General features: G+C 38.0%; 1 protein-coding gene across 1 annotated transcript in view; it reads left to right on the forward strand.

The window, feature by feature from the left end:
* ROBO2 (roundabout guidance receptor 2) overlaps positions 1-27645 on the forward strand; it is a 1748812-nt gene that overhangs the window by 262924 nt on the left and 1458243 nt on the right. The gene's annotated exons all lie outside the window — the stretch shown is intronic.

A 27645-nucleotide genomic window follows, 5' to 3' on the forward strand; every position in this document is an offset into this window, starting at 1 on the left:
TTCACTCTTGTTCTAAGGAAATCTTGTTTGAATAAATAAATATATTTCCTCAATCTCGACTGCCTTAGCCGGCTTCCCTCTATAAAGTTCTTCTGATTTCCCATTTGAAGCTTTAAGTCGGCCTGACATGTGCACTTATGAAGTCCTAAAAATCTCACTGGGTCATTGTGCCCCTTCACAAATTACACTTGAGTTTTTGTTTGTTTGTTTTTAAGATGGAGCCTCACTCCGTGGCCCAGGCTGGAGTGCTGTGGCGCGACCTTGGCTCACTGGTCCGACTCCCGGGTTCAAGTGATTCTCCCACCTCAGCCTCTCAAGTAGCTGGGATTACAGGTCTGTGCCACCACACCCAGCTAATTTTTGTATTTTTAGTAGAGATGGGGTTTCACCATGTTGACCAGGCTAATCTCGAACTCCTGATCTCATGTGATCTGCCCACCTCGGCCTCCCAAAGTGCTGAGATCACAGGCGAGGCCATCGCTCCTGGCGTTACACTTGAGTTTTATTGAATTGATTGCAGTTTTCTGAATCCACTCAGTTTGCTCACATCACTGTTCTTTGCTCAAGTTGTTTGCTCTCCCTGAGCTAACCTCGGTGTTATTGTTTGGACTATTTATTTAGCGCCTCTTCCTTTTCTAAACCCAGAAAAGGAACCAGCCATCCTGTTAAGCCTTGCCTTGACCATGTCCCTAGACAGTGTACCTCTGGATTAAATTTATTTTCTTTGGTGTCCACATTATCTTGTGCACCCTTCTATTGTAGTATTTTTACTGTCATATCATGCACATCATGCATGCATGTTTACTTCTCTGCCCTTCCTCTAATTTGCAAACACCTCAAAAATAGAAACGTCAAAGATGGAAATCCTCAAAGACAGGAACTTCAATTATAAATTAGCACCCATTTGTCTCCTTCACTTTACAGCATTCTTCTCCTTTTATTATAGTATTTAGATTTTTTACCTAAAGATAATTGAATTTCTGAAAAAGTTGACTTTCTTATCTAAAAATTAAAATACTGATTAATAACTAGATTTATGTTCTAAAGGAAACAATAGGTTGGCATGTATAATTTGTTAGGATTTCTGTTCACTTTTTGCCTGTTTACCTAGAATTGCTACTCTCTGCATCAGTGTGTAAGGTAGTCATTTCTGGTGCGTGGGGAGTCCATTAACAGAGGCTCCAAATCTCCTGAAAGTGCCGGTAGGGCTATGGGTCCTGCTCATTCAGTGCTAACAGTTTTAGGCAAAGTGGATGATCCAGTCAACCTTGGACTAACTCATGCTGTTTTCTGTTTCTTTTGTCTATTTTTGTATTGCCAAACTACTCATTAACTGCTGAAAGAAAGAAACCTAGGGAGAAAGAAATGCAAGTTAGAGTGCAGATAAGGCCACTGTTCCTGAATAAGAAATTATTACAATGGCATTTAGAGTAAACCTATGTAATTTCAGTGTCAAACTCTTAAGCTAGTATATATGATACCTCTACCCTTATTTCAAATAAAAGTACATAATCTCTTTTACCTACCACATATTGAACTTCAAAGGTAATATTCTTAGAGGTGACAGTATTGTTGAAAGAATGTTTTTATCCTATATTTTCATTAATTTTCCTTCTGTCTAATCCATTTTCTCTTTTGCCAATTATGCCTGACTTTCTTCATTTATTCTATTTTACATTAATCTCTAGTTTCATTGGATTGTCACTGTCAATTCTTCTTAGGTATCAGTATTTTCTTTCTGTATTCCAAATGATAGAAAAAGGAGTTTGGGGGCTACAACTTTGTTTATTCCATTTAGATCTGATCATCCCTCATAAATCCACATATCCTCATAAAATGGACCTGTATTCCTTTATTTGCAGTACCTTGAGAGGTTAATCATACTAAACAACACCCTTCAAGATTAACACAAGCATTTTAACTAAAAACATACATTATAGTATTATCATTATAATCTTAATGTTGTCTTGTTAATGTCTCATACAATATAATTATGATAAATACAACTGTAATGCAATGTAAAAATTGTGGAATCCTTAAGTGATCAGAAGAATAATAACCTGCCTTAATGGAAATTGTGAATATTGATTGCCTATCTAGTATGTATAGGACACTGCTAAGCACTGAGATATACAAATGTGTATAAATTTGTGTCTTTGTTTTCAAGGAATTTATATAGATTATTCATTTTCATTGATCTCCTAACTTTTAAAAGGTGGCAGCACAGTTATCTTAAAACTTAATGATTCCCTGTAATACTATCTAAAATTAAGGTGCATAGCCATTCTCTTTAAAACTCGAAAAGTTCCTGAGAAGGTAGCATGTGATCTACTCTATGATGTATGCTGCTAGACGAAATTCAAAAAACATACATTTTCTTTTTAGAAGATACCTTAGAAAGTATGTTCAAGGTTCTGCTGTTCCTCTGGTTCATCTCCTCTTCCCACTTTATCGATGAGGAAACTGCGGCTCACGGTGAACACACAGGTTGCTTACCATCAGCCAACTGGAGAATCAAACAAGTTTCTGAAATCTGCCTGGAGTGCTCTTTCAGACACAAGCTATGGAAAGTGGCAGATGAATTTCCAGCCCCTACTGACAACAATAACAGAGGCACCTGCCTCATCCGGCACAACATTTTGTGTATAACTGTGATATGAACGGTAGTTTGCGTGAGGCTTTAAGCAACAGGAAGAACTTCTGCGTCTTTGCAGCATGAGAATCTATCAATAAGGTGATCCTAGTTCCTTGCCTAATGAAAGGCCCTTGATCATGTACTTCAATAGGCGAAAAATAAACCTTCTTCTCAAAATACGAAAGCTTTTTATCCAGGTATAGAAAATATACAATACAGGAAATAATGTATCTATCTGCCACTGAATCTGACTTTATTGCATTACAGGAGGCCATACTCATTGAGAATCATACATAATCATTGATAATAAATCATAAATTATTGATGTACAGTGGATTTTGTTTGACTAAAGCTAGTAATCTCCTAAATAATGACTTTCTGCCTCTTACCAGATTAGATAGTTTCATTATTGTTAAGCATTTTTTTTTTTTTTGAAACGGAGTCTGGCTGTGTGGCCCAGGCTGGAGTGAGCGGCGCCATCTTGGCTCCCTGCAAGCTCCGCCCCCGGGTTCCCGCCATTCTCCTGCCTCAGCCTCCCGAGGAGCTGGGACCACAGGCGCCGCCACCGCGCCCGGCTGGTTTTTTGTATTTTTAGTAGAGACGGGGTTTCACCGTGTTCGCCAGGATGGTCTCGATCTCCTGACCTCGTGATCCGCCCGCCTCGGCCTCCCAAAGTGCTGAGATTACAGGCGTGAGCCACCGCGCCCGGCCATCGTTAAGGATTTTTAAAAAATTTGTACTCATTCCCACATATTCCATTTTCTTCAGCCATTTTAAAGGTAACGTCTTATTTGGCACGGATAATGCAGGGTTTGTTTTCCTGGAATCTTCACATATACGCAGTTAATAGAATGGTAAAATAGCACAACCAAAACTGGCATTTTTCAATTCCCTTTTAAAATCCCTTTGCTATATAGGCTTTTCCATTAATATTAGTCTTACATTCTGACTTCCTTTAAAATAGTTGAATTAAATGTAGAAAAATTAATTTAGAATAACTTTTTATGTGCAGCTACAAGTTGAGGCCACTTAATATTAAATGTGTTTTTCTGTCTAGAAGCCCAAAACATACTGTTGACAAGGCCCTACCTTCCGGTTTTTGGTGTTTCCTCAAAAAGCAAATGATACTGGCCAATAATTTTATACTAGGCAAATTAGACATCATTACAGTGAAACAAATATAGGCAAAATGCATAGAGGTACCTGTTTAGGCTCTCAAGCCAGCTTTTTCACTCTTGAGGTTGTATGTAATGAGAATAGTAATGGTTCCTAGGCCTATAGAATTGCTGTAAGGAATTAAATTTTAAAAATAATTTAAGGTGATTGGTTAGATACCAGAATAATCATACATACATATATCACTTAGATTATGCCAAATAATGCTATTGAAATTAAGGTAGGTATTTTTGTAGCTATTCATTTTGAACTTTGTAAGTTCAAAATACTTTGGCGAACAATTAGTATGTGGCTATTCTAAAATTAAATGTTCTGCACTAATATAGTGATCATTGTTAAACACCTTCTGTATGCCAGGCATTGCTGATATGTGCTATATGCACATTCATTTATTACACATTAAAACTCTCGGAGGCAAGGGTTACTATCCCATTAAACAGATGAGATAACTGCCTTCAGAGATGTCTGGTAAATGTCCAAACTTTATTCATGCCGTAGTCTAAGATCTGCAGGAATCTTGATAGTGTAGATTATTACACACACTTGCCCTTAAACTTTCCTAGGACACAGTCTCATTATTATCAAAATTTCTGGTATAAAATTTGAGATTTTAACGAATTTTATGATTAAGTAAGCCCACTGTAGCTTCTCTCCTACTGATTATAACTAATAACTCTGGACCCCAAATCTCCTTCTCTCAACAAAACCCAACAAACAAACAGAAAAGAAGAAAAAAAAACCTCTGAGGATTCTGAAAAATCATCGCAGTCAGATAGAAAAGGGAAGTCAAAACTTGAAGAGCTGTATTGATGAGTTGTTTTGTTGTTGTTGTTGTTTGTTTATTTTTCCTTTATGTCTTTAAACTAAGGCTAGGCCAAGCCAGGAACTTTGTAATGATTATGGTCAGCAAAATCCAGTCAAAGGACTGGGAGGAAGGACCTCTGTGAGCTGTAGATTATGGAGTATGTCCTCATTTACTTTTCCTCTTTTTTCTCTCGCAGCACTGCCCTGAAACCTACCCCAGTGATGTAGCAACATCATCCCAGTGCAGAAGGTGCACATGCATAAGACCCAAAAGAAAAATCCCTTCTTTTTTTAGGTAGGAGAATCAGCAAAACAGGTCCTGTTGTGCAAAAAGAATGAGGGTGGGGAGAAAATTATTATTTCTCTTTCTCTCATCTTATTGCTGTCTTTAGTTGTTCAGCGCCTCCTAAGAATGTAGAAAGCTAAATACCTGAAAAGACCCCTGTTATTTTTGGCCGATGACTCAGCAAAAGGGGATTTTAGAATCCAGAAAGTGAGGCATAAACTCACAAGAAGAGGTATCTAGTGAAGAGAATCCCTAAATTTTGCATATAAACCAACCTAAGTCCTAAACTCACCCCTAAGCTGTACTTGTAAAGAACATACCCAAGTGAGTACATCAAAGTCTTCAAGAAGAGAAGGAATATATGACTCCAGCCAAATTCCAGGTCAACTCATGAGTTTTTCATGAAATGAGCAGGCCCAAACCACACAGCAAAACTTTAAAACTAAACTGCTATTGAAAACCACTGCCCATAAAAGGCAAAGCAAACCTTACAGTCTGGGCTTAATCAGCTGATTACCTGCTTGAACAAACAAACCAGTGCTCTTCACAAATTTAACAGGACCTAGATTCTCAAACATAGTATTCTAAAGGTTCACAATACAACCCAAAATTACTGAACATACTGACAACTAAGAAAAAAAAGTGACAAAATCTCAAGGGAAAAGACATTACAATAAACAGATGCTAATCTGAAGTAACCCAGATGCTGTAATTATCAGATCATGACTTTTAGCCACACTTCATGAGGTAAAAGTGACCACTCTGGAAACAATTTAAAAAATAGAAATTCTTACTACAAAAATAAAAGCCGTTTTATAAATGGAAATTTTGCATTGGAAAAATATAATAAGTTAAATTTTAAAAATTCACCACCTGAATTAATGTGCAAACTGCAGTTGAGAAAGAAGAAGGTCAGTGAAACATGTAAACATATATATATATATATAAGCTTCAAGCAAAGGTAGGATGACTGGACCTCAGTAAAAAAAAATCACAAAATGTCTGATATTAGAGCATGCTGTCTCTGACCCAACCATGTAAAATTCATCAACGGAAATATGACCACATGGTGTAAGGTGATGGTCATTACAGTAGAGACTTACGTGCATTTCATTTTCAGCATGACTAGCTTTGTGACTTTGGACAAGATACAAAATTCTTTGAATCTAAGTTTATTCATCTTCATAAGCTGTTGTAAGGATTTAATGGTAATATATATGTGTGTGAGTATAGATATGTGTGTGTGTATATATGTGTGTGTGTATATATGTATATATAAACACATACATACCTATGTATCAAATTCAGATAAGTCTAACATACATAAAACACATGCTAATTCTTTTTTTATTTTTTATTTTTATATTTTTATTTTTTGTTATTTTACTTTAAGTTCTGGGATACATGTGCTGAACTTGCAGACTTATTACATGGGTATACATGTGCCAGGGTGGTTTGCTGCACCTATCAACCCATCATCTAGGTTTTAAGCCCCACATGCATTAGGTATTTATCCTATTGTTCTCCCTCCCCTTGCCCCCCACCCCCGACAGGCCCCAGTGTGTGATATTCCACTCCCTGTGTCCATGTGTTCTTATTATTCAACTCCCATTTATGAATGAGATCATGCAGTCTTTGGTTTTCTGTTCCTGTGTTCCTTTGCTGAGGATGATGGTTTCCAGCTTCATCCATGTCCCTGAAAAGGACATGAACTCATTCTTTTTTATGGCTGCATAGTATTCCATGGTATATATGTACCACATTTTCTTTATCCATTCTACCATTGATGAGCATTTGGGTTGGTTCCAAGTCTTTGTTATCATAAATAGTGCTGCAATAAACATATGTTTGCATGTGTCTTCTTAGTAGAATGATTTATATTCCTTTGCGTATATACCCAGTAATGGGATTGCTGGATCAAATAGTATTTCTGGTTCTAGATCCTTGAGGAATCGCCACACTGCCTTCCACAATGGTTGAACTAATTTACACCCCTACCAACAGCGCGAAAGCATTCCTGTTTCTCTGCATCCTCTTCAGCATCTGTTGTTCCAGACTTTTTAACAGTCACCATTCTAACTGGCATAAGGTGGTATCTCATTGTGGTTTTGATTTGCATTTCTCTAATGGCCAGTGATGATAAGCTTTTTTTCATATGTTTGTTGGCCGAATAAATGTCTTCTTTTGAGAAGTCTCTGTTCATATCCTTTGCCCGCTTTTTGGTGGGGTTGTTTGCTTTTTTCTTGTAAATTTGTTTAAGTTTTTTGTAGATTCTGGATTTTAGACCTTTGTCAGATGGATAGATTGAAAAAATTTTCTCCCATTCTGTAGATTTCCTGTTCACTCTGATGATAGTTTATTTTGCTGAGCAGAAGCTCTTGGGTTTAATTAGATCCCATTTGTTAATTATGTCTCTTGTTGCAATTGGCTTTTGGTATTTTAGTCATGAAGCCTTTGCCCATGACTATGTCCTGAACGGTATTGCCTAGGTTTTCTTTTATGGTTTTCATGGTTTTAAGTTTTAGGTTTAAGTCTTTAATCCATCTTGAGTTATTTTTGTATAAGATGTAAGGAAAGGGTCCAGTTTCTGTTTTCTGGAAAGGGTCCAGTTTCTGTTTTCTGTATATGGCTAGTGAGTTTTCCCAGCATCATCTATTAAATAGGAAATCATTTCCCCATTGCTGTTTTATGTTTTTGTTCCTTGTTTTTGTCAGGTTTGTCAAAGATCAGATGGTTGTAGATGTGTGGTGTTATTTCTGAGGCCTCTGTTCTGTTCCATTAGTCTATATATCTGTTTTCATACCAGTATCATGCTGTTTTGGTTACTGTAGCCTTGTAGTATAGTTTGAAGTCAGGTAGCATGATGCCACCAGCTTTGTTCTTTTGGTTTAGGATTGTCTTGGCTATATGGGCTCTTTTTAGTTCCATATAAAATTTAAAGTAGGTTTTTCTAGTTCTGTGAAGAAAGTCAACAGTAGCTTGATGGGAATAGCATTGAATCTATAAATTACTTTGGGCAATATGACCATTTTCACGATATTGATTCTTCCTATCCATGAGCATGGAATTTTTTTCTATTTGTTTTTGTCCTCTCTTATTTTCTTGAGTAGTGGTTTGTAATTCTCCTTGAAGAGGTCCTTCATGTCCCTTGTAAGTTTTATTCCTAGGTATTTTATTCTCTTTGTAGCAATTGTGAATGGGAGTTCACTCATGATATGGCTCTCTGCTTGTCTATTACTGGTGTATACGAATGCTTGTGATTTTTGGACATTGATTTTGCATCCTGAAACTTTGATGAAGTTGTTTATCAGCTTAAGGAGTTTTGGGGCTGAGACAATGGGATTTTCCAAATACGCAATCATGTCATCTGTAAACAGATGACATGATTATAATTTTACTTGCTCTCTTTCTATTTGAATACCCTTTATTTCTATGCATGCTAATTGTTTTAAGCTCTAGTGTCTTACTCCAGACCTGTATTTTGAAATATTTGGGGTTCTAGTCTGAACGTTGATTGAGATAATTAGCTTACAGAATAAAATTTATAGTGCATTTTCTCTAAAAGTTTAAACATGCAACTCATTTTCTCATGAAGCAAATAATGACATAATGTAGGGACCTCAGCTAGAGAAAGATGGTCAAAAATTTTTTCTACACCATGTGTCTGTAACAAGGTTACTAGAAAGCTATACTCCCTATCCTTGCCTCTCAGATCTCTAGAACTGCTGGTTCCTGACTTTGCCCTAGTGTTTTTGTTTATACCTTGAGTCAATAAAAGGAATAATTGCATGGAACAAGTCTATATTTATTGAAAACTTCTACCCTGTGTGTATTTGTTACCCAAAAGCCATGGTAATACTTCCATGACTGATTCATCTCAGAAATGAGGGCCAGGAAAACATTACTTTTCCCTCATGGATTAATATGCTTTCTGGGCAAGAGAAGTTCTCTCATCCTATGTAGTTTTTCTTTCCACCTTTTAGCAGAAAATTCAGAAGTATTACATATGCTCAATGTGGCAATCTCACTCAGCCAGCATTTTTTGATTTTTTTTTTTCTGCTCTATAGTTCTTGGTGGCTACCTCTGAATTGTATTGATTCCATTGTAAGTTGTCAAAAATGTCTTATGGAGACAATAAAATCCATGTGTCCTTTGGGACACATGCTGCTTCTCCAAAATGGTGTTGTGTTATACATTATTTTAATTTTTCTCTCTTTTCCCAGATTAGCAAAATCTGGAAGTCAAGTGTACAGCTTTACTTTCCGTTCCTTCATGCAAGCTCGTCTTGGTCACACCACCACCGCTCCCCTCACAGACGAATAGAGAGCTGATTGTGATATGTTTCATACTCCGAATAGTGTGTGAAAACCTCTGAGTATGGTATCTTTTGTATTATTATGCAGAAAACATATTTTTGAATAGCTGTTGTGTTCCAAGGGCAGGGATAAATAAAACTATTTTACAGCCTTGCAGTAGTTCATAGAAATTTTGTGGATAGTTGTGAATATTACAGTAGCACATGATAAACTTCTACACTAAAGGGAGCCAGGAAGTACTAAAAGAACACAGAATGGTACACTTTTATATTGATTTAAAACTTGGAGTACAAAACAGTGAGATGTGTAGAAAAAAATCAGAAAAGATTTTCTCTAAGGTCTACAAAATAGATCTGTTAGGAGGAAGATATTAGGTTCCTCAAAACTCTGTTATCATCTGGGAGACAACTGAAAGTACTCCTTTTAATTTATTTTTTATTTTTTGCATTTTTGCTCATTTTCTTACTTGATTACTTGTTTCCAAATAAGGGTAGCTAAATAGCAGTCAACAATATTCAAAAACCCGTTATTAATAAAGGCCATTATTAACAGTCTCTGTTAATCTTTATAACCATACAATAATATGTGTATGTCATTTCCATTTTATAGTAGAGCACTCAAGCATAGAGAAGTTAAAAGATTCTGTAAAACTGTACAACTACTAAAGGGTAAAACTAGAATTTGAACCGAGCTCGTTCATTTTTAAAGGCTTTATTCTCTGTGCTTTATATTGCTGTCATATCCTCATCATTTTAGTTTTTGCCACAGTCTCCAAATCTTTTCAGAAAACAATAGAAACATTGTTTTCAGTGAATGCAATTATAGCTACAAATTTCTGTATTACTTCTAGTGTGTATTTCTAGTTATTCTCACTCATTGCCATTTTTTATGTCTAATGTCAGACATACATCTCAAAAGCTCTGTGTATTTTGCTAAAGATTTAAGAAGATAATCCTTTATTATATAAGGAGAAACGTTTTTTGGAAGGAGATGCTATCTTAAATTGGGTATAAGAAACATTTAAATTTGATTGTGTAGTTTATTCATCTGTATAAAAGAAGAAAATGCAAGTTACGTTTTTTGATACTTGTCATTTTCAAAAACAATTGGACCTAATTCTAACTATTCAAACTTATATTCCCTTGAAAGAATTCAATTCCACTTAAACAGAAGATTAGTGCTGAAATAGTATGGTGAGCAATATTGAATATGTTTGGGTTAAGTAGTTGTCAATGACATTTTGTAAATATCTTGTTTATAAATATGTTGATTAGAAAATACAAGGCTTGATCATCCCACTGGGTCATCTGGTGGGATGCTAGAGTAATTTGTTTGGTGCTCCTTCTTAATGTTCTTTTCTATCTTATTTTGGGCTTATTACCTTTTTCTCGTAGCTAACTAAGGAGATGTTCTATTTTACATGCTAATTTTAATTCCCCTCCCCCTCCAAAGTCAGTCGATTTCTTTTATATCTTCCCTGCCAGCTGCAAGAGAAAGACAGACAGGACGAAGCCTTTCTATTGTCAGACACTGACAGAGCAGAGAAATATAGACAGATGGATGACAGATAGTAGGGTTCTAAGTACCCTACAATTTATTGAGGGAAATAAAGGAGAGTTGAGTGGCAAATTACCTACACTGTTCAGAAACCAGCAGGCAGCCCTGTTTGCCAGCTATCCAAATTGTTTCTGGGTAATTTGGCACATTTCTACTTTGTTGTGCTACGTCTAAAGGAATGACTTTGAGTTTTGAAAATTCCCTGTTGCGAAAGATCTGCTCAAAACAAGCAATATTTGGAAGGTGCTCTTCAGAGAGATACACGTATCTTCATTTCACAGCTCCCCAAAAAGGAGACTTGAAGCATGATCTTCTAAAGTATGAAAAAGATGAAATACTTGATTTTAGTTCACGTTTGTAGACTTTTTTGGTTTCCATTTTGAAAACTTACCATCTGCAATATTCACACTTGGAAATCTGACTTTGATGATGATATTGATGAATCTCAGATATCAAAGTTACTTTTCAGGTCCGTATTTCTCACCAGCTAGCAGTTTTAGATGACTGTCACACAGCGATGCTGTGGGATAGTGAATTACAAATTAGTATTCCACAGACATCGTTTTGCAGTATACTCTAGAGGGAAAAAAAGGAGAGGCGATAAGAAAACTTGAAGCTTAAATTGGTGTAGAAAGACAATGTTAAGCAGGAGTTTATACTACAGGATTTTGTGAAGCTTATTATGCATTATTGTTCATCATAAATCTCTGTAAAGGGAACACAGAAAATTGTTTTTCTCAGGATACCACTAGTTTTACCAGGAACCATGGTCCATGAATCACTCATTAGAATAATTATCAAAGGCAGTAATGTGACTCAGCCTTCTTAGTAGTTTGAGTCATAAAATAATAACATACAAAAAGGAACCTAGGCCAGATGCAGTGGCTCACACCTGTAATCCCAGCACTTTGGAAGTCTGAGGTAGGGGGATTACAAGGTCAGGAGTTCGAGACCAGCCTGACCAACATGGCAAAACCCTGTCTCTACTGAAAGTACAGAATTATCCGGGCGTGGTGGCACATGCCTGTAATTCCAGCTACTCCGGAGGCTGAAGCAGGAGAATCGCGTGAACCCGGGAAGCGGAGGTTGCAGTGAGTTGAGGTTCTGCCATTGTACTCCAGCCAGGGAAACAAGAGCAAAACTCCATCTCAAAAATAAATAAATAAATAAAAAGGAACCTTGTTCTTCAGAGATTTCATGTTCACACTTCAAACTTTCCCTCAATAAAGGATATTTTAAATTAGAAAAGTTGTTAATATCATTATTTGCACTATAAGTATTTGACGCCAAATGTTTCCTAAAATAATTTAGAGCAGCTCATTCGGAATTAATGAGACATAGTCCTGATATCCTACTAGAGGGCAAGTGCTGTAACAGATACTAGGGATATAACACCAAACAATATAGATGTGGTTATTGGCTTCATGGTGTCTCCAGTCTAAATAAGAGATTATCACAGTCTACCTGAAGCCTTTCAAAGGCTTTCCCATGCCCACTGCAAACCTACCCCTTCCCCAAGGTTCCATATAGTTCAATAGATGGCGTCATCAACTGAGTTACTTAAGTCAGGAAGCTTAAGTAACCTCGATTTTTCCATCCTCCTTACTTCCCACAGTTAATCATTGAGTCTTCCTACATACCATTTCATTTCTGACACTTCTTCGATCCTCACTGCCTTCACCCTTACACATCATCGTCTTCTGTTCAGACACTTCTGTGGCCTGCAAACTTGGTTCCCACGTTGACTTGCCTGTCCTCCAATTCATCTGCCTAGTCATAATCAAGGTGATATTACAACCTTATTTTCTTCCTTGCCTAGATCAGATTTAGGCATTTTATACAGTTTTCAGCTGAATCCTCACTTCCTCAGAGATGTAATGCCCAAATACAAAGTTGGTCTGGTTTTTCCTATATTATACTTACACGCCTCCTTGAATATTTGAGGGAGGATGGGTTGGTGACAGTGATAACATTTTTTATAAAGTGGTAAATTCCAATTTGTTTCTCTGAATTATAAGCTCCTTAAGGACAGGGTCTGAGTCTGCCTTTGTTCACAACTATAGGACCAATACCTGATTTAGCTACTATGAAAGTGCTTGGAAGTTATTTATTCAGTCCATGCCATTGCTTCTGCTGCTCCTGCAGGGCGGAACTTCCATATCCCTCTTTTCCATCTATACCTCCCCACCCGTGCCCCAAAATAAATTTCTCTCCTTCGAGATTCAGATCAAATGTATTTCCCCAGTGAATTCTGTTACTGTGAATGCCCCAATGTGTTCAGAATTAATCAGTCACAAAATACGTTTTCCTCTATTTAGCAGTAATAATGTCCATCCCTCACCCAAGGCAATGATAATCTTCTATAATGCAAATGCCTTGCAGAGTACTTTGTGTAATGAAAACTTCTAGTAAGAACTTGTTGAACTGAAGTAAGTTGTGCTGATTCTGACTTTGCTGACTTTATCCCATTAGGTAGAAACAGACACATATCCAACTACTTAATTTGATGCCACCAACCAAAGGAGTCTCACATGAAATATTGAGAAAAGAATTCTTTACTCACCCCACATTCGTGCTTCCTGAATCTTCACCATCTAATTAAATGGTACTGTCTTCCATTTTCTCCAGTGGAAACTCTGACATTATCTTTGGATTCTCACTTTTTCTCACCATCCTCCTGTTCCTTCTAACAAATCCAACAGCAAGTCCTGTTAGTCCTCCCTCCAGTCTTTTGATTCAATATTCCTTCTATGCCTGCTGCAACGATCTTGTTTCAAGCCGAGCTAATTTCTTTTCCATTTCTTCACAACCATTTCACTGAGTTTGCTTCGACCCTTAACCAATTCACTCACTACCTAGAGCAAATAATATATTTTAGAAGCATAAATCAGACCACACGACTCAACTGCTTCAAAACTTTCCGTGGTTTTCTATATTATCAAGAATAAAAGGAAAACATCTTACCATCCTACAAGGCCCTGAATTTTCTGATTCATTACTACCATGTGAACTCCCTCTTCAGCGACCCCACCTTCCCACTCTCCCATATCTGCCTCACTGAATTTCTTTCAGCTCCTAAAGCAGGTCAACCTTTTCTAGCCTCTACTCCGGACCCTACTCCTTCTGCCTGGAATGCACCATTTCTACAATCTACATGACCAACAACTTCACTTCCTTAGGGGCTCAGTTTAAATGTCAGCCTCCCTGAATTGCCCTGACAGTACTATCTGAATGGGGGCACTTTCTTTTCAATATCTTCTGCCTTTATCTTCTCGTAGCCATTATTACAACTGCCATTATTCACATTTGCCATTTGCTTGTTTGTTGCCTAGATTTGCTTGTGGAATGTAAAATTCCACAAAAAAATCAAAAAAGAGAATTACATGCTAAGTTTTGTAAGAAATAAAGGAGTTTTCAGATTTGTTAATGTTGGATTAATTTTTTTATTTACTTTCATTTTTTTTTTAATTATACTTTAAGTTCTAGGGTACTTGAGCACAATGTGCAGGTTTGTTACATATGTATACTTGTGCCATGTTGGTGTGCTGCACCCATCAACTCGTTGGCACCCATCAACTCTTCATTTACATCAGGTATAACTCCCAGTGCCATCCCTCCCCGCTCCCCCCTCCCCACAATAGGCCCCGGTGTGTGATATTCCCCATCCTGAGTCCAAGTGATCTCATTGTTCAGTTCCCACCTATGAGTGAGAACATGTGGTGTTTGGGTTTTCTGTTCTTGCAATGGTTTGCTGAGAATGATGGTTTCCAGCTGCATCCATGTCCCTACAAAGGACACAAACTCATCCCTTTTTATGGCTGCATAGTCCACTTGTAAGAACAATTAAAAGAAAGGAAATTCAAATGAGTCGATTCAGCAGATTCTGCCATTGTTTCCAAAATAAGACTTGTGGTATGATGGGAAATTAGAACTCTATAACTCCCTACCGACTTCCATGCTTTAAAATGCAAGTACCCCTACAATGTGATAACTAAAGTACATTTCTGAAGATACAATCTTTTATATGTGTTAATTGCTTTTAGAATATTTCTTATGCTTCAAGTAAAATATTTCAATGACTTTACTTTGAAATAATTAATAAGGTTCCACTGCACTATTTAGAAAAGGTTAAAAATTTTCCTTCTCTTTTTAATGGTCATTTCCTCATTTTCTAGCTAGCTTTTAACCTCAATGCCATTTTGACACAGATTAAAAATATCCTACACCAATCATAAGATGTTTGACATTTTATGTCCTAAAAGAAAAGGATATAGAAAAGGATGATATCATCTGTAGAGGGACTATGTTCAACTCTATAAAAAATCTCTGCACGCCACATTTTTATTATGTAGCTTTATTCCCAGACCATTTTCCCCTTGTGTATTTGTGTCACGAAGATGTTTGATTCAATTTTATGTATTCATATGTCTCTCTTCTTTCTAAGAGGAAGCATTAATAAAGAAGAAAGATTAGGAATGAGTTTTTGAGTCCAGTCTATGAGAACTAGGATATGTACGGCATGCTTAGTGTGAAATGAAGAAGGGCCAGGAGCATTAGATGGCTAGATAATTGAGTTGTAGCAGCCTGGACCCTGAATTAATGTATTTTCAATGAAAAGAAAGCAATTGAATTTCCTGTGATCTCTCTGTAGTTCATAACCAGTTTACATTGGCCTTTTCTGGTCAATTTGTTTGTGCAATTGTTCGTTTATTTAGTCAATTACAACCTGTCCCTTAGGATTCATGGTGACCTTCCTGAACACATATATCCTTTAATTCATGATCCAGAAACCTGAAATATGTTTTTCTCCATATTTCTTTCTCAAATAGCAGAAATAAAGGTGTTGGCTGGAACTTTTAGTTATTCTATTCAATGGCAGTTTTCTGTAGCTGGGGAGTGACGAGCTAAGACAACATGAAAATAGTCTCCATTCAGGATTAGGTTCTGTTACCCTACTTAGTGATTAGAACTTCCAGGCCTTGCTAAAATATCGATTAACCCCGTGTCCCTCCAGTAAGCCTTCTAAATCCCTGTAGGTGCAAATGCTCTACAAGTCGACGGCTCCATATGGACTATTGTGAATTACACTGTGCTCTCTTACTCTTAAGCTCTGCTTATCACTCCATGACCAACCGATGCCTTTTGAATGACTATAGTAACCTAACATCAGGAGACACAAATGAGAGACTCAGAACTAATATCCTTCCTGGACTGCATACTCTTCCTTTTGGAGATTGGGTGTATCTCCCAAAGTGGTGTTCGTTTTTTCGTGGTTTGAACAAAAAGTGGTTTTAAATTTTCAATTACCATATAATATTTGAACCAGTTATTATCACTGGAAACATTGTCTACTTGTTTGTTCCTGGTGTCTATTTGCTCTATAACAAATTTCCTTGAAACTCTGTAGCTAAATATGGCGACCATGTCATTGTCTTTTAATTTTGTGGGTCAGAAATTTGGACAGAGCTATGTTGGGTGGTTTTTCTGTTCCAAGTGATGTTAATTGCTTTGCTTGATGGAACTTAGCTGGCGAATGAACTGTTTAAGAGGATGGAAGATCTGTCATTCACACATCTGGTGCCTTTGCGGTGACAGCTGACGCTCAGGTTCAGCTGTGCTGTCCGGCTGAGTGTACACAAATGTCATCTCTAGGACAGCAATCTTAAGACATTCAAACTTCTTACATGGCAGCTCAGAGGTCCTGGAGACAGTAGTGCCAGTAACCTAGCAGAAGTCTACAGAGCATCTATGGCCTACGCTCCAAATCTTAGAGTATCACTTCTCCTCTGTTGCATTGGTCAAGCAAGTCACTGAGGTAAGCCCAAATTCAAGAAAAGGAGTTAGACTCAACCTCTCAATGGGAGAAATAGCACAGTACTTGTGGCTGTCTCTAACACTGCCCAACCTTCTGTTAGACATAAAATATATAGGGTCAGTTTTACTATAGTAGCAGAGTGGATCAATTTAAAAATTCACCTTCCTTATCATTTCTTCATGTATTCATTCATTGATTCATTCATTTGTTCATCCATTAAACAAAGATTAAGTGAAGAGTTATCATATTATATGCAGGTACTATTCTAGGTATTAGAGAGATAGAGAACTTAAAATTTAATTTCTTAAATTAGGGGCAAGTAGAAAATTTAAGGATACACCCTACTCCAAATACTCTGTTGGCTTATTTTTGCAGTCTTCACAACAGGCCTATGAGGCAGATATTATCATGTTTGTAATTTAAATTATAAAAAATAAAGTTCATAGAGGCTAATGTTGCTAAGTTCACACAGCTCTATTTAAAAATTAAATAAATAAAGATATTCAATTAGGTCTGCCTGCATCCAGATTCTGTACATTAAGAATGATTAATATGATTTTGGTGGCAAGTAAATTTTATTGTGAATTGCAAAATAGCTCATTATTTCTTGAATAACTTAGAAAATACAGTAAAGCAAAATGATTAAAAAACACACACGCACAGACCTATATTTCTACTACTCAGATGTATTCAGTCTTTTCACTTGGGTGTGTCCCCATATCTGCCCATGATTGCTATGTAACAACTCACTCTAACACTTTGTGGCTTAAAATAACAGCCACTTACTCGGTTCACGAGTGTGTCAGTTGTTGATTTAGACTGGGCTCAGTGGGATTCTTCTGCTTCTCCAGTGGGCTCTCTCATGCTTCTGTGTACAGCTATAGGTACTTTTGCTTCTGGGCAGGCTGGCCAACTTCTAGAGTACCACAGGCCCCTCACACATGGTCTCTCCTTGTCCAGTGGGTTGTACTGGGCTTGTTAACATGTCAGCGATCCTGTTCAAAAAGAGAAGACGAAAGTATGCAATGACCCTTGAGGTCTAGACCCATGACTGGAATATCAGCACACAGCAAGTTGGATGACCAGCCCAGATTTAGGACCTGTGGAAATTGACTTCAACTCTTGATCTCTTCATGGGAGAAGATGCAAAGCCATATTTCAAAGAATATTGTATTAGGGTACTCCAGAGAGACAGAACAAATAAGAGATGGAGATAGATAGATAGATAGATAGATAGATAGATAGATAGATAGATAGATAGATAGATAGATAGATAGATAGATAAAGAGGGGTTTTATTAGGGGGATTGGCTCGTGCAATTATGGAGGCTGAAAAGTCCCCTGAACAGGCATTACAGCAGTTACACCCCAGACGCTTGGCCTGTCCAAACTGAAAAGCCTCAGAATCAGGGAAGTCAATGCTGTAATTCTCAGCCCAAGGACAGAAACCCAGAAACCGAGATGATGGACACTGGAAACCTTGAGAAACCTGAGAACCCGGGAGATGATGGACACTGGTGTGTAAGTCCTGGAGAGCCTGAGAACCCGGGATATGATGGACACTGGTGTGTAAGTCCTGGAGAAGCCTGAGAACCCGGGAGATGATGGACACTGGTATGTAAGTCCTGGAGAAGCCTGAGAACCCGGGAGATGATGGACACTGGTGTAAGTCCTGGACTCCGAAGACTGAGGAGCCTCAAGTTTTCCACGATAGCAGAGGAGATGCACCCAGCCCCGGATCTACAGACATTTGCCTTTTAGATGTTTATGTTTTCTCTGCGTCTCCAGCAGATTGCATAGTGCCTTCCCACATTGCCGGTGGCTCTTCTCCACCTTCCACTCAGATCCATAATCTCCTCTGGAGACACCCTCACACACATACCCCCAAATAATGATTAATCAGATTTCTAGGTATTTCTTCATCCAGTCAAGCTGATATCTATAATAAATCATCACAGGTATGGACTCAGAAAATAGTAACAACATTGTAGCCATATTTTAATCAATGTACTACAACTCTTCCATTTTTTTCCTAGGCTTCTGTAAGTAAACACAGATATATATATATAAAAACAAAGATGTTTTATATATCTATATATATATTTTATGTAATATGGATATACTGTCAACAATAGCTTGGTTAAACATTGTTTACTGTTTTTACAAAGAATCCAATCTATTATCATTGCTTGAACTTGCATCTGTTTGATTACTTGCAAAATTAAATATATTTTCACATGTTTATTGGCTACTTGATAGCAGTATTTACAGTGATGCGCTGGGATGTGAGAAAGGAGGCAGTAAATTATTTGGGGCATTTTGCAGTTATGCAGTGGAAATAAAATTAGCACTAAAGCATCAAAAATGGTCAGCATGGGAAGAGAGGAGAAGACCCTTGTGAGAACAGGACCCAGTGGCATTACTGCTGCCCAAACAGAGAAAGAAAGGGAGCATTAAAGATCGAAGGTGCTTCTGAAAAAACTGGAAGAATGAGGATGCTATTAACAGTTAATACAATATTATTAACGGTACATTCATAACATTACAATGCACAATTTTTAAAATTGCCATAATTAGCCTAATTGTGAAGTTAGAAGGAGAAAATAATTTTATTTAAAAAGTTCACTGCTGAACATTTTTGATAATAAGATACTATGAGAACGCCAAATGGAGATACTAAGCAGGCAACCTATAGTGGGCTATAATGATGTGTTAGTTTATTCAAAAAAGTGATGGTGAGAAACTATTTGACTTTCCAAAGGAATAGATGTTATTTCTCATTAAAGGAAACACAGATTTTTTTTTTTGAGACAGGTCCTCACTCGCAGGCTGGAGTGCAGTGGTGTGTCTGACCACGCAGCCTCAATCCTGTGATCGAGCCATACTTCCGCATCAGCCTCCCAAGTAGCTGGACTAGAAGCATGCACCACCACACCTGGGTAATGCACCTCCACCTGGCACCACCACACCTGACACCTCCACACCTGGCACCACCTACACCTGGCACCTCCTGGCTAATGCACCTCCACACCTGTTTTCCATTTCCTGCCTCCTTTCCTCCCTCCCTTCCCTGTTCCTTTCCTTCCTCCATTTCCTTCTTCCTCCTTTCCTCCATGCCTGTTTTCCTGTTCCTTTTCCTCCACCTTCCACCTCCTTCCTCCTTTTCCTCCTTTTATCCATTCCTTTCCATTTCCACCCTTCCACCTATTTCCCTGTGAATATTTCCTGTTCCATTTCCCTCCCTTTCCTTTCCTTCCTCCCATTCCATTTCCTTTCCTCCATTTCCCCCATTTCCCTCACCTATTTTCCACTACCTGGTGATCTCCCTCCACCTATTTTCCTCACCTCCACCACCTAGACCCCACCATTCCATTTCCATTCCACTGTTCCTCCATTTTCCTGTTTATTCCATTCCTTCCTTCCTATTTATCTCCATTTCCCCTCCCTATTTCCTCCATTCCTCCACCCTCCCTCACCATTTCCCTATTTATCCACTATTTTCCTACCCACTATCCACCTATTCCTCCCACCCTGACCCTGTTTCCCCTTTCCTTTCCCACTATTTCCATTGTTTATTTATTTCCATTTCTTCCACTACCTGGGATGTTCCTTTCCTGTTCCTTCCACCTGTTCCTATTTCCACCTAATTGGGATCACCTCCCTGTTCCTCCTTCCACCTCCACTGTTCCTTTCCACCTTTCCTCCACCTAATTGGGATCTTTCTTTCCCTCCACCTGTTTTCCACCCTCACCTCCACCTGGTCTCCTGTTTCCTTCCACTGGTCCTCCCATTTCCTTCCACCATTCCTCCTTCCTCCATTTCCTCCATTCCTCTTCTTTTCTTCCTCCATTCCATTTCCTATTCGGTCTTTCCTTTCCTCCCCTTTTCCTTTCCACCTCCACCATTCCTTCCACCATTCCACCTATTTCCTCCATTCTCACCATTTCCCATTCCTGTTCCTGTTCCTCCTGAACCCTGTTCCTTTCCTGTTCCATTTCCTGTTCCTTTTCCTCCCTCCTGTTCCTTCCTCCACCTTTTCCTATTTTCCTTCATTCCTTTCCCTTCTAGGATGCCCTCCACCTGTTTATCCACACCTCGGTTGCCTCCACCTGGGCTCTGCATATCCATCTTCCACCTTCCACCTCCATACCTACTTCCACCTGTTCTTTCCCCCTCCACCTTTCCACCTGTTTCCCACCACCTACTTCCCCCACCTCCACACCCAACACCACCACACCTGGCACCTCCACACCTGGCTAATGCACCTCCACACCTGGCACCTCCACACCTGGCACCACCACACCTGGCACCACCACACCTGGCACCACCACACCATGGCTGGAGTGCACCTCCCCACCTGGCTAATTTTTGTATTTTTTGTAGAGATGAAATTTTGCCATATTGCCTAGGCTGGTCTCAAAATCCTGAGCTCAACCAATCCACCCACCTCAGCCCTAAATCCCACAAAGTGCTACAGGATTACCATGAGGGTGATCCACCGTCGTGACCCACTGAATATTTAACAGAACCTTAATCATAGAACTACATTTAAGAGTAACCTGAAAAGAAAGAGACAAACAAAAGACATTGAGAATTAAGACGTGTCATAGTATGATTTCTATCTCATTCCCCCACACCCTCTCGTGTTTCAGTTCCATAATGTACTTGCCCTCAATTAGCGATCATTTCTCATACTTGGTTATTAATAATAAATGCTGTCAAGTGTCTTTACCTTCCAGCACCAAACCTAAAACTCACCAAAACGTCTTCCTTTCATCTTCCACAATTAAAGGGGCATCTGTTTTCCTCTCAGAAGAAATGTTCGCTGGATCCCATTCCTCTCTGTCAATATTTTACCCTTCTCCTGGCTTGCTGTCTCTTCAGTGTCATTTGCCTCCCACTTTTTTTCCCCAAATCATTCCCATAAGAAAAGAAATATCCTCTAGTATATACCATTTTCAATGATAAAAACATTTCTTGCCCCCATATCTGTCTCCAACTACTTCTGCATTATTTGTGTTCTCTTTCTAGCAAAATTTATTCACTCCCTTATTCTGGCTAATTCATCTCCAATTAATTTCCTACCTCCAAGTGCTGTTTTTCTACTCTGACCACTCTTCAAAGTCATTAACAACCACCATGTTACCAAGTCCAGTTTATTCTCACCATCTCATTCGACTTCTCAGTAGCGTTTGACGGTGAATCCTGACATTCATATTGAAACATCTTCCTGTCTCATCATTCACTCTGTTTTCTTCTGAATTCACTGATCCTTATTCTTTTTTGGCTTCTTCTACCCTACCCCATAAATAAATATTAGAAGTCTTTGAAACTTTTTTCAAGACTTAAAAAAAAAAAAAAAAAAAAAAAAAAAAACCTTGTCAATTTTCTTGGATATAAACATTGTCTTTGCGCTGAAGTTTTCCTGTACCTCTACCCTAGGCCACTTCTCTGAGCTGAAAACAAACATAACCAAATGTATGCCTGGAATCATCACCTGGGTATTTCACACATAGTTCTGACCTCACATGTTGAAAGCAAAACTCATTGGTTTTTGTTTGCTTGTTTTTGTTTTGTTTTATCTTTTAACGAGACAAGGTCTCAGTCTGTTGCCCAGGCTGGAGTGCCGTGGTACGAACATGGCTCACCACAGCCTTGACTTCCCAGGCTCAAGGAATCCTCGTATCTCTGCTTCCTGATTAGCTGGGACCACAGGTGTGCACCACCACACCCAACTGATGTTTTAATGTGTTTTAAAAGTGAGGTCTTGCCCTGTTGCTCAGGCTGGTTGGAATTCCTGAATACAAGCCATCCTCTTGCCTTGGCCTCCCAAAGTTCTGGGATTGAAGGCATGAGCCACTGTGCCTGGCCAAAGTGTCTTTTCTCTTTCCTGTTGTATCTTTACTGCCACCTTTCTCTATGTCAATAAATAACAACATCATTCACTCATTTATTCAAACCAGAAAGAGGATTGATTTTGATATTCCCCTCACCTCTTCAATCTAAGCCGCAGAAATTTCTGTTGATTCTGTCTCTAGATGGTACCTTGAATATGTCCACCTCTTTTTATTTCTTCTCTTGGAATCATCAGGTCCAGCCTCTCCATATAGAAACAAAAAGTGAATTTCATAAAGCTGAATTGGGTCACATCATTCCTATGTTAAAACCTATCAAAAGAACCCATTGCACTCATGGTAACACTCAAGCTCTTAATAAGATTTAAAAGCCCCAAATAATATGGATACTACATAATTTCTAAACTCACTTAGTGCCACTTTTCCTATTTCTGACAATAATCTGTGCCTTCAGATTGCAAAGTGGTTTTCCAGAAGGTTTCTCTAGGCTACCCCCTTGGTCTACAGGGAATGCTTCTCTCTCTCCTGCTGTCCACATGGCTGTTCCTTATATTGCTTTTGAGTCGTCACATTCTCAGTGGGGCAGTTATAGATTGAATTGTGTCTCCCCAAAAGATATATTGAAGCCTACAGTACCTTTGAATATGACCTTTTTGGAAACAGGGTCTTTGCAGATACAATTAAGCTAAAATGAGGTCATTAGCATGGGCCCTAATCCAGTATGATTTAGGGCTTTATGAGAAGGAGACATTTGAACACAGAGTGAGACACATACAGGAAAAAAGATGAAGATGATGTAAAGACATATCCAGAGGAGACGGCCATGTCATGATGGAGGCCGAGAATGGAGTATTGCGTCTACAAGCCAAGGAATAACAAGGATTGCCTGCAAACACCTGAAGCAAGAAGAGACTAGATAGGACTCTCCCACACATGCTTGAGGGAGAAGAGGATGCTGCTGACACCTTGATTTTGAACTTCTACCATCTAGAATTGTGTGGGAATAAATTTCTGTGTTTTAAGCCTCTGAGTTTGTGGTACTTTGCTACAGAAGCCCTAAGACATTAATAAAGGGCCTTAACCCACCCACCCCCCCATGCTATCTAGCCTGTTTTGTTTTAGATTACCTTTTATGATTTTTTTTTTCAAACTCTATTGCACCTAAACTCCTAGCATGCATCCGTCTGTTTTGGTGATTGTGGTTTCCTTTTCTGCAGTCAAGGACCATATTTTCCATGTTCACACTCATATCTCCAACTTTCTGCCTAGCATACAGGCAATCATCAATTCATTTGCTATAAACATGAAATAAAGATAGTGTTGGAGAAGTCAAGGGAAAGGAATAGCTCAGTAAAAAGTGATGGTTATGAATGTCAAACGCTGCAGTGGAATCAGAAGTGGAAAAAGGTTATTGGATCTTCTAATCTCATGGAAGCCGTTGGTGACCTTTGAGGGGTCAGTTTTAGGCACGTGGATGTGGTAGAAAGCACACCATAGGAAAAGACACTGAGCTGGCCATGAGGAAATGTAGAAGGCAGGTGCAGGTCGCTCCTTCCAGAAAGTTGGTGGTGAAATGAGGGTGTAGAGTAAAGCAAAGCCTCAAATTTTCTTTGGGTGTCTAACAAAAATGGGAAATGACTATTCAAATTGAAGGCTGTGTTTCTGGTTTATTAATTACAGTAGAGACAAGCAAAGATTCTAGATTTGAAGAGAAAGTATTCAACACAATGGGAAAAAAAGATGTTTCTATGAATTAAGTGAAGAATTTAGGAGAGACCAAAATCATTAATGAGGATAAAGAGTAGATGCCTTTGGAAAGTTTCTTCCTCAAGAACAAAAATAAACCCAGATAATGATAGAAATACAGAAAGTATCGTAGAAAACATCATATAGTGGCTTCTATTTTGCTTTTTGTTTGTGTTTGCTTTTTCAAACATATCTTATGTTCCTTACTAGATTTTAAACATTTTTCAGATCCTAGATTCTCTCTATACATACAAAACAGGATAAAATATATGTTTTAAGACATTCTCTTGTCCTAAACCGTATATAGTTTGTACTTAGTGGAAAAGTTTTCATTCTTAATTTTATGCCCAACTTAAAACCTGTTAAATACTTTATGCCCAGCAAGAGGTGAAAAGTTATTTTCATTAAGTCGTTTTCTATTAAAAGAAGAGCTAGTGTTACTTGAGTGTTTATGGTATACCAGGCTCTGTGCTAAGGTTTTCAACACATTTTATCATTTCTTCTTTGAAATAACACAAAGGGATAGGTGCATTTTGTTTCTACATGCAGATGAGAATCTGAAGGTTAGAAGGATCACTTGTCTAAAGGCATACAAAGAAGTTGCAGGAAATACATGCCTGTCTCCAGAGCCACAGGCCTAAATCTGTGTGTTACTGCCCAGAGACGTACAGAACAGTTGCATGAAAGAGAAGTTCAGTTTGGTGTCCAGCTGTAGTTTTTTGAAGCTGTATTATCTGTTAGAAAATGGTGTTTTCTATATAAGCAGTGCTAAGCTATGTCTCATGCCTCTGCTAGCTGTCAGCCATGCTGCTGGTTGACTTGACTGTTGATCGCACAGTATCCTATCTGTACTCTTGGCAATTTTTCATTTCATGGATTTTTTAAATGATAAAAACAAAAACTTGGTGTGAATACAACAAAATGATTGACGAAAGATATTCTAAGCAATAAAATCTCCAATTTCCTTGTTTCTGGTGTCCCTCCCGAAGAGGTACGTGGCAATAGTGAATCTCTTTAAAATTAATATCGATGTGTCCATTTGGAAACTAATAAAATCTTATGCTTTCCACAGTTGGTAGCAATAAAAACGAAGTATGTATCATTCAAGGTGGCCTTAATAGCTGGCACTGAGGCTGAGTCAGATTTTATAAGCATTTTAAATTATATTACTCAGCAATTATTGTTAGCATGGACATTGTTATATGTGATTATCTAATGCTTTAAATTATTTAAAATCAATATGTAGTTCTAAAAGCTTAGACATATAACTTTAAAATGATTCTCATGAACTCATTTGACACCATGTTAATGCTTCTGTCTTCTTTAGCCTATATTTACACCTTGCAAACCAGGTTAATTTAAACATTGAAGATACAAACTACCATAACTTTATAAAATGCATGAATATTACCATTATAAGGAAAACAAGTAATGTTATGCACAATAAAGTATCCAAGATTGTCTTATGCTTCCCATTGCTGTACCTAATATTTTCTTTCCCTTCCTAAACCGAATTTCATTCAAATCTTAACTTCAAAGAGAGACACTGTATATGCTCAGTTACTTAAGTAATTAATTTATTAGTTCGTTCTTACACCAAACTTGATGTTTTTTGATTCCTTAGACTTCTGTAGGCATTCAAAGGTTTTGCATGCTTAATTTAAAACATTTTAAAGAACAGCCTTTGAATGCGTTATAGTAGCACATTAAGAGCGATTAATATTGCGATCAGAGTTGTATCAAGATAGCAACAAGAGAATATTATATTTAACAACTGTTAAGTGGTGCTAATGGGCAGGTTTAGACTACAGAGCAAGGAGAATCTATAAGTGCAAATGCAGATCTTGTTACACATGATTAAGTAAAATGAATGGGGTAATTAAGAAGTTACTGACACGCTGAATTCTTCACATGCTTGTGATGCCTACAAATATAATTTCAGCATGGCCTCATCTCTTCCATATGTGAAACCCGCTTTGTGATCAGTAGGCATCCCAGGTTTATTCTCAGGGACAGTTGACCTACACAGGGTAAATAGCTCTGCAAAGCCTGTCAGTACTGGGAAGGCTACTCAGAGGTTCTCTTGCCTGTCTTTCTGCTTTCCAGCAAGGTCATACTTAAATCATCCCAACAACTCAGACATCCTGTTATTAAAGCTTGTCAGAAAGAATAAGTCTTAGCCCTCCTTGTTTGGTTGTATAATATTTAATAATTGTGAGTAGTATATTCCTCTTTTTTATTCATTCATTCATCCACTACCTTTGGTTCTATTCTGCATTATAAAATTAATTTCCTGCTTTGATTTTTCTGCAGGAGAATACACCTATTCCCTGCAAGTGGTTTTTCTTTACTCTTGGATTCTTCAACAGGTTGAATGAAATTAGAACTATTTTTTTAAAAAATGAAGAAGCATAAATAACATTCCCTTTGTTCCAAATACTTTTTTTGTAATATTTCTCACACCCTTCTGCCAGGAAAGTTGCCATATCTGTCACACCTTCTCTCTTTATTTCCTTTCTAATGAATTTAGATGTGATAGTCTGTCATTCCAACTATTTTCACGCCAATGACCTCAACTCTTTCCCTATTTTGCCTGCCACCTGTATACATGGGGTGAAACTCCAATGCTCAACTTACCTGTCTTCACTTTCTTCAGGCCTATTATTGGACTATGGATTGCAATCTAGAAAACTTATTGGTTTCCAACAGTAACCTGACCTTCGATTTGCTTACAAATCCTGCCATTTCCCTAGTTAGTGCTCTTATTTTCTGAAGTGACTATTCCTATCCTTCTCCACTCTTTTCAGATCTTTCCTTTCAAGCTCATCCTTGTTGGTTAAATAAATAAACAAATAAATATAAAATCTCCTTTCCTAGCACTTTTCTCCTTACTATTATTTTAATTTCTAATTCACAGAAGAAATAAAATCTTCAGGAATTCCTAAACTTTGCGTCCAGCACTACACACACACACACACACACACACACACACGTCATAAAAGTATTTTTTTTACGTTTACGCCCATCATGTCCTCCTGTTAAGCAGGAGTTATTCTTTCCTCAGTCTCGGGCTAACTTCTCTACATCTGGATCTCTTTTCTTCCCATGAGATAAATGACTTCTGAAATGTGATAACTTCAGTCTATGTTGGTGACATCCTGTCACTATTTGATCACATTTAAGTCTTTCATTTTATCAAAACAAACAATGCAATCTATTTTATCTCTCTACAGCTTCACTCTTCTTTCCTCCACTTGACAGCCGAGTGTTTACAAGAGCTACTTATACTTACTAGACTTCTTACCTTTCATTCCCAGGCTAATTTATGCCACCCAGCTTCCTTCTCTATCAGACGATTGAACTGCTTTCTCAAAGGTCATCAATAATAAATATAATGAACAAGTGCAGTCATTATGTTTACTTCTCAGTAGCATTTAACACTGAGGTTCGTTCTC

The sequence above is a fragment of the Papio anubis genome, chromosome 2, assembly GCF_008728515.1.
Source record: "Papio anubis isolate 15944 chromosome 2, Panubis1.0, whole genome shotgun sequence".
NCBI classification, from domain to species: Eukaryota; Metazoa; Chordata; class Mammalia; order Primates; family Cercopithecidae; genus Papio; species Papio anubis.